The sequence below is a fragment of the Rhamphochromis sp. 'chilingali' genome (assembly GCF_963969265.1).
Source record: "Rhamphochromis sp. 'chilingali' genome assembly, chromosome: 9".
Taxonomy (NCBI): domain Eukaryota; kingdom Metazoa; phylum Chordata; class Actinopteri; order Cichliformes; family Cichlidae; genus Rhamphochromis; species Rhamphochromis sp. 'chilingali'.
The window spans coordinates 1,499,051-1,507,119 of NC_137936.1; the positions used below are offsets into that span (position 1 = coordinate 1,499,051).

The 8,069-nt window shown below is 39.4% G+C and overlaps 1 protein-coding gene across 1 annotated transcript in view; it reads right to left on the reverse strand.

Annotated features, from left to right (window-relative positions):
- The window catches only part of fhit (fragile histidine triad diadenosine triphosphatase), a 186,466-nt gene extending 178,688 nt beyond the window's left edge, over window positions 1-7,778 (reverse strand). Inside the window, exon 1 of the mRNA XM_080890954.1 lies at window positions 7,752-7,778. The gene's annotated coding sequence lies outside the window, so the exon portion shown is untranslated. The remainder of the gene's footprint in view (window positions 1-7,751) is intronic.
- Window positions 7,779-8,069: the final 291 nt, after the last annotated feature.

Here is an 8,069-nt window from a genome sequence, read left to right on the forward strand (position 1 = left end):
TCAGCAGGTCAGTTTACCATATGTTTGTTTGAGGTTTTGTTAATTATCTTGATTTTAGTCTATTGAGTTGACCTCTTTTATTGGTCTCCCTGTTTAAGTTTTGGCTTTGTTAAATATGTTTTCATATTTTTGAGTCAATAAAACCCCTTTTTTGAATTGAAACCACCTGTGTCCTTTATGCTTTACTGCTTGGTCCCTGACAAATACAATAATTGAAAAATACCACGTTCTCTGAGACTTCAGGTATATAGTCCCTTCGTCGTCCATCGTCACTATTAAATTATATATACATATAATAATGTACAACACATTATGGAGTATGCTTCTGCTCTGAGGTCCCGCCTCCATGCACTTATGCAGTTAATCGCTAGACGGGTGTATTTATAAATAATATTATATTAGGGAAATTTTCCCAGACATATTTTTGACCTGGGGGTAGAATTGATTGTGAAATGGAAAAGGAAAATGCTTATGAACTTGCAAATTAAAAACATGATGCATTTAAAGTAGCCCTTTTCCATTTATATTTAAGAAGAGAATTTGTTCTAGTGTGCGATGGCTGAACCTGTTCCTTTTCGTGGAGATCATTTCTCCTGCCTTAAGGGAAATCCCTTCACATGGCACAGAGGAGGCTGGAGTGCAGAGAAACTGGTAGAGATGCAGGTATACAGTCTACCTGGGGCCCACAAACTATCAGCTAAAGAGAATAAATACATTCAATTGCTGCACATTTGGCAGACTAACATTTTCAGATTAATTAAACAAAATATATATTTTCACAACATTACATGTAAAGAGTCAAGTGGAAGTTTTTCTAAAGTTATTTAATGATATTTATATTATGGAAGCAGAGTTTTGACATTTTACCTTTTTCCAGTTTTCAGATAAAATAAACACGCACAAAACAAAAGCAAACGGCCAGAACACAAAGCTGGAAAACCCACCGGATTGACAAAAATCAACTCAAAATCCTCCCACACAACAGAACCTCCTCTTTTCCTCACTGGTTCCAAATCTCTCAGTGGAATGATCAGTGGTTCGCTATCTGTCACCATCAAAACACCACAAATCCCCCGAATGATTCGCTTCCTTATAAACCATTGAATCAGACACCGAAGCAGTTAGGCTCTAAATGAAGCTTCAGACGTCACTGATCACGTGACTCTGGCCAAACGAATCAAGCTTCGACACAGTCTGAAGCAGTGTGTTGATTTTTTTGACACATGCTTCAAGCGGGCCATCACTACTTTTTGTCATCCACTACCTCCACTGTCAGTTTTATGGACATAAAAGGACTAAAGCATATCATTACAGAGCTGAGGGCGAGGCTCTGTTTGGCATGGGCGGTCCGGGCAAGGGAAATTCAGCTGCCCTCCTGGAAGCCCTCACTACTTGGTGTTCTCAGTGTCAGCGGCCTTTCCCGTCGATGTTAATTGCCAAATTGCTAGATCCTCCCTTAAGGGAGAAATGGCACCCTCGTCATCTTCGCCCCACCACACCTCCACTCTCTCCTGTAGCATTGACTGAAGCAGCTGTTATTGGCCCTGCAGCACGGAACGCCACAGTGAGTAAAATAGACTCCGCCATCAGAACTAATTCACTCACTAAGACCTGGAAAGTTCAGAGGAGTCCTTCTGTGTTGACTGGCATTTCTAACACTGTTTTTGCTGCCAAGCCGCTTCTCTCTGAGAAGAAATCTGGTGTTCCTTCTTTTCTTGATTTTAAAACTAGAAGACTGAGATCTGTTCCGCTATGTTCAAGACTGTTAGCTCAGCCACAGTTAGCTTAGAACCTGTGAGCTTAGAAACTGTTAAGCCTGTGTCTGTTAATCTAACAACTCTGATTTCTGAGTCAGTGGGTTTTGAAGATGTTGACCAGTAGTCAGTGAACTTGGAAGTAATCAACCGTATCAGGTAGCTCAGAGCCTGGAGGTTTAGGGTTAGTCGACGCAGTGTTAGTGGACCTTTCGGCCCAGTCAGAGAGACAGAGATTCTCCCCAGGGCTTCCCCAGAGGCTGAGTTTGAGTCAGTTGCCACGTCTGGAGAAAGTAGAGCCTGCTAGGTTTCTGCCGTCAGTCCAGCCTGTAGTTCAGTCCTCTAGTCAGCCGCCCAGCAGCCGCCATCGGCTCAGTCAGCCGCCCAGCAGCAGCCATCGGCTCAGTCAGCCGCCCAGCAGCAGCCATCGGCTCAGTCAGCCGCCCAGCAGCCGCCATCGGCTCAGTCAGCCGCCCAGCAGCAGCCATCGGCTCAGTCAGCCGCCCAGCAGCCGCCATCGGCTCAGTCAGCCGCCCAGCAGCAGCCATCGGCTCAGTCAGTACTAAGGATTTCTGTGCTGTCGGCCTCCGGGTCGGCTTCCTGAACTTGTGATTTTTGGACTTGTGTTTGACCCAGTTTCGTTTCGTCTCCTACTGCTGAGATTTTGATTTCTTGAACTGTTCCCTGGTCTCCAGCATTTTTGTTTTGGACTGCTTCCTTGTGTTTCTGGAACAATGCTCCCTCTTTTGTTTTGTTTCCATTCTCTGATTACGCCCCAGTGTATCTAAGCCCCGTGTTTCTGTGTCACGTCGTACCCTCAGACTTTGCCTGTGTGTTTCTGTTCTCAGGGTTCCTTGTTCAGGTCATGTTTTGTTCATCGCCTGCAATAAAGCTGCGGTTTTGTCCTGCATTTGCATCTTCACCTCTGCCTGCCCGCACACAGAGCCCTGACATGTCCAGTATGCTGACATGTTGCTATGTTCATAATCATAACACTATCAGGTGATAAATGATCTTATTTTGAAATTGGGGGGGGGACTATTCATACAGCACCATATCACCTGACAAACTCCAGGTCAGTGTGACATGTGGATCCATCATACAAGGTTTCAAGAAATTCAACTCTTTGACATTTCCAAAATTTGCGTATTGATTACTATAAAATGTGGCCTAATGTTAACATCTGCTGACAATAAGACTGACATCGTGCCAGCAGCTTTACAGAGCCAACAATTTTTGGTAAATTATTGTCACAGAAATGGAATAAAGTTAAAGTACCATAAGGCAAAGGGAACTACTTTTCTGCTCTATGCGCTCCTTCTTTCTTGCACTCCCTCTGGACTGGCAGTAGGTACAACTCAGAAAAAGCTGTCTGTGCATGTCAATGTCAGTTTTGTCTACAGAACATTAAAAAGCAAAGGGGGGGACATAGATCAACTAATAAAAAAGATAACGTAAAACCTGATGAGGCTCAAACTGAACTTGAATTAAAAGTCGAGGTAAATAAGAGAATTTTAAGATAGGATTTTAAAGACTGTATACACTCTGCAGTATGAATATCAAGAGGGAGGTTAATCCAGACAATGCAACTAAGAAATCCATCCATGCTTTAATTAAGACCTTGGCTGCATGCAAGAGCATTTAGATCGATGGTGTAAGTTTTGTTATATAAATTCATGCAGCTGATTGCCATAACATTTTAAACTATGCAAGTAAAAGAAAACTCTTAAAATCAATATGAAAATAGACAAAGAGCCAGTGTAAACTTGCTAAAACTGGAGTGATATGATCATGCCATCTAATACCTGTTACAGGACATGCAGCAGTGCTTTGGACCAACTACAAGCGACGAACAGAGGAATGTTCAGAGAACAGCAGTAGTCCAATCTAGAGGTGATGAAGGCATGGACAGGTTTTCCTTTTGGAGGAATAGTATTTTGCTTTGACATATCAAATTTTAGCATTTAATATCAGTAAACTAGTACCAAAATCGTGTTTAGATGTTAAAGAGATGAGAATATTAAAAGTCCTTCCATACAATCAGAAAACAATGCAAAAGTAATACAGGCACATGCAAATGCAGTGGCCACATCATCCTCACTGTACGGCTGGCACAGTGAGGTACTTCATGTCCATCTCTAAGTGCCTCTTGTTCAAAAAAGCAACTTTAAAACGCCCCTTATCTTGAGATGCATACACATCATTACCACTTTTTGAAAACGTGTATTTGCAGCCAATGTTGGGTTTAACTCATATTTATTGCATTACAAAGTTACCATAATAAACTTTCAATTTTTGTAACATGTAACACACTACTGTATTAAATTCAGTAAACACTAAAAGGCATGTGTCCTCATTTGGGAGGCGATGTGGTTTCTGTTGTTTGGAGGTAATTATTTGATAATGTATGTTAGCTCATGTTACACAGTAGCTCAAAAGTAATGTAAGGAATGGTATCACAAATTAGTTCAGTTCATTTTTTTTTTTTCAAACATGTGCCTTCACAGTCATTACAAAATATCATTCTATTCTTTTGTTTGGAAAGGAGTAGGCAGAAGTATACTTATTAGTCCCCACCCCCTCAAGTTTTACCTCTCATTGATTTAATTTTCTTTTAGCCTTAAATTAAACAAACAACATATGAAGCAAAAGTAAAGCAAAGACAAAACAAAACAAATAAAGAAGCCCCACCACAGTATAGTTACTTTCATATAAATAAGGACTGAATGGTAACATTTGCAGATTCACAATGAGACAAACAAACTAAAAGACTATTACGAGCAACATTACTGCCCTGGGTTAACCCTGTGTTCTTCATTCTTATATTTGCTAAGAGTGTGTTTTTTATATTTCATTTTAAACTGGTTTATGTTGTTACTTTCTTTCATTTCTTCTGTTAAACTGTTCCATAGTTGAACTCCTGCTACAGAGAAACATACTTTTTAAAGTTGTTCTAATTACTTTGTATTTTTAAATTCCATTTCCCTCTTAAGTTATACCCACCTTCTCTTTCTATAAACAATTTACAGATTTCTTTTGGAAGCGTTTTATTTGTTTTACTTTATATATTATTTGCGCTGTTTTAAACTCCACCAAGTCCTGGAATTTAATAGCTTGCATTTTGAAAAATAGTCCATTTGTATGATCCCTGTACCCTGTTTCCCCAGACCTCTACACAGTAGCTCGTATACAGCAGTAGTAAAGCACAGTATAATATATGCAGGGCTTTCTGATCCAATATTTGCTTTGCTTTCCCCAGGACAGCAATGCCCCGTGCCAATCTCCCTCGAACATAAGTAATATGTGGTTTCCAACAGACCTTGTGGTCAATGATCACACCAAGAAATTGTATTTCATTTACTCTTACTAAACAAACATTGTCAACACATATTTCTACTTTGATATTCTTCTTTTGGTTTCCAAACAACATCAATTTGGTTTCATCTAGATTCAATGATAATTTATTTATATCAAACCACTTCTTTAACATTGTTAATTCCTGTGTGATCATCTCCAAAACTTGTGGCAATTCCACATCTGAAAACAGTACAATTGTGTCATCTGCAAATATTACAAACTTTAAATTCTGCGAGACTCTGCACAGACTATGTACATAATAAACGATGTACTCCACAAGCAATATGCATCATATTAGATTTATATTCATCTATTTGTACATATTGTTGCCTATTCCCTAAACAGCTTTTTAACCAGTCCAAAACCACTCCCCTAAACCCGTACCTTTCCAGTTTTTATAATAGAATTTCATGATTAACAGTATCCTGTGCGTACCTCTTATTATCCATACATTCTGTTATCTCTTCCATTAAGTCTATCAATGCATAGTTGTTGATCTGTTGTTTCTGAACCAATACTGATTATTTTTCAGCAATTCATTAAATGTAGTATTATTATTGTTATAATTAAGTAATGGAACACTCCCCCCCCCCCCCCACCCCCCCCATGGAATGAGTCGTGTGTGTGTAATTGTGGATTACAATTACAACATCACTTAAAAAACGAATCTAAAAATATAAACTCAAAAAATCATTTTTGTGTGAGGTCCCACTGTTACCTCCATCATTGCAGACATAAGTACAGAAATTACTACCAGCACAGCAGAGGTCTGAGTTTCCAGGTTGCCAGAGCCATATCTAGAAATTAAAGCTGCAAAAAGCAATGATAGGGCCCTTACAACCTGGGGTACCTTGAGATATGCTGCAGCTGGATTATGCTGATAGCAGAGCAAGATGCAGTTTCGGGTTTTCTTGCAATAATTTAGATTAAACTTTAATTGACTTTTGCATAAGCAGGTTATTTAGGTTAACCGGTAATTCTATATTACCCATAAGGGTGCTGAATTTCAGACATGTAGTGCTGGAGCAGCTTCATTGAATGCTGGTAGGTGGCACACTGCCACACTCAGTAGTAAAGCCCATAAAACAGCCTTCATCACGTTGCAGCTAACGTTTATTTTAACCACATGAGGTGAATAAGAAGAAGTCCATCAAAATAACTAATAAAACATTCAATTATTTAGTTCTCACTAGGTCGAGCTCAAACTATCCCTGACTACTGGCATAAAGATGCGCTCAGGTTGGGACTTCAGTGAAACATGAAGTTTGGGGCAGACTGAACAATGCGTAACAAGCCTCCGGTGCTTTATGGACTAACATCGAAATTCATCATGCTTTCAGAGCCATTTAATGACAACACACAGTTGTATAGGTAAAATTAGACCAGGGTTTTCTGACTACATTTTAGATTACTTTGTTCATTCACCTTGAAGCTGTGCCTTAAAGCCTGAAATAAGAAATATTTGCTAGAAAATTAAAGTTTATTGAACCATCTGATAAATTTGTTTAAAAAAAGATTTTATTTATTTTCATTTCTGTACATGATTTATAATTTGTATCACATTTGCTACATCTGACTTTTTTTTTTTTTAGATTTGCTTAAAGATGTATTGTGCAATTTTGTATTTGGTTTTTGAGAGGAAAAAATCACACTGATGATGTAACAGCCTTGAAAACTCACTCAAAAATTTTTTTTGTCAAATACGACACAGCAGTAAGCATTACGGTTTAAGTGTGAAATATGACCTTTCCTGTTGCCACTATGACCATCATCAAACATTACTATTATTATTGTTTCTATTACACTATTATTGTGGACCCTTATCAGAGCAGATAAAAAAGGGGCCTTTACAGTTCTCATGCCCTAAATATTTAAGTTGCAATAACTAAAAAGCCCAATAAGTACGACACAATGGCTTCAACAAGGGACAAACATACTCTAAATGAATGCAATACATTAAATGAAAGGTGAAATGTAAATAATATCAAGCATGGCAGTAAGTTGTTGGGCCATCCCAGTTTCTTTTTTCCTTAGCACTGAATCCCCAAGTCACTGTAGGGATGGCACACGATTTCATGACTGTAAAATCAATGGCTTAACCCTTCCCTTGTGTCCTATGAATGGGGCAGGTCCGATGGTTTATCACACGTAAACGTGAGCAGCCTTTTATCTTCAGTGACAGGTAAACTTTAACCATGACAGGTAACAGCTCCCACAGCACAACCAACCCTTAGACACTGCGGTGTGGAGGGGGGGGCATATTTCTGTAAAAACGTTGTGAGCAGCACATGGGAAGGACGGGTCAGCTGACCACACGCAGTTTTCAGTGGATATCTGCGTGTCAGTATCGCGCTCGCTGACTCATTATTTTACTTTCAAACACGAGCCTTCAGCTAGCCAGGCTGGCTAATTTAAAGGGACTGTTAATCTCGCGGATGTTTGCGGTATACATTGTCACGTGGAGCACAGGAAATCGCGTACCGGGTCTTGACCGGTTATTGTTCAGTAAAGATTTTGTTAAAAATCACGGGCACGTTTACAGTTAAGAAAAAACAACAAGATAACAGAGACATGCCGACAGGAGCTAGTGAGCTAGTGCTAAAGGCACTTTCAAAACAAGTAAATGTTCGACACACTCACCGTCTGTCAGACAGCTTCACCCACGTGCATTATGGGAAGTGTAGTTGTATGAACGAGTTGTAGACCGAAAAACATGTTTGAAAAACTACAAGTACCAGAGGGCATGAGGGACGATCTTTATGTGGCGTTCACAGCCAGGAGGAATATTTTTCACAGATTCGACAGATTATTTTCTGTAATCATTTAACTGAAATATGCTTTCGGTTAAAATATTGATTGGATGTGAGAAACAAAGTATGACACAAAAATGATGCAACTTACATCCAGAATAACAGAAAATTCCCACATACACGTTTAGTTTGTGTAGGCATAATCCTG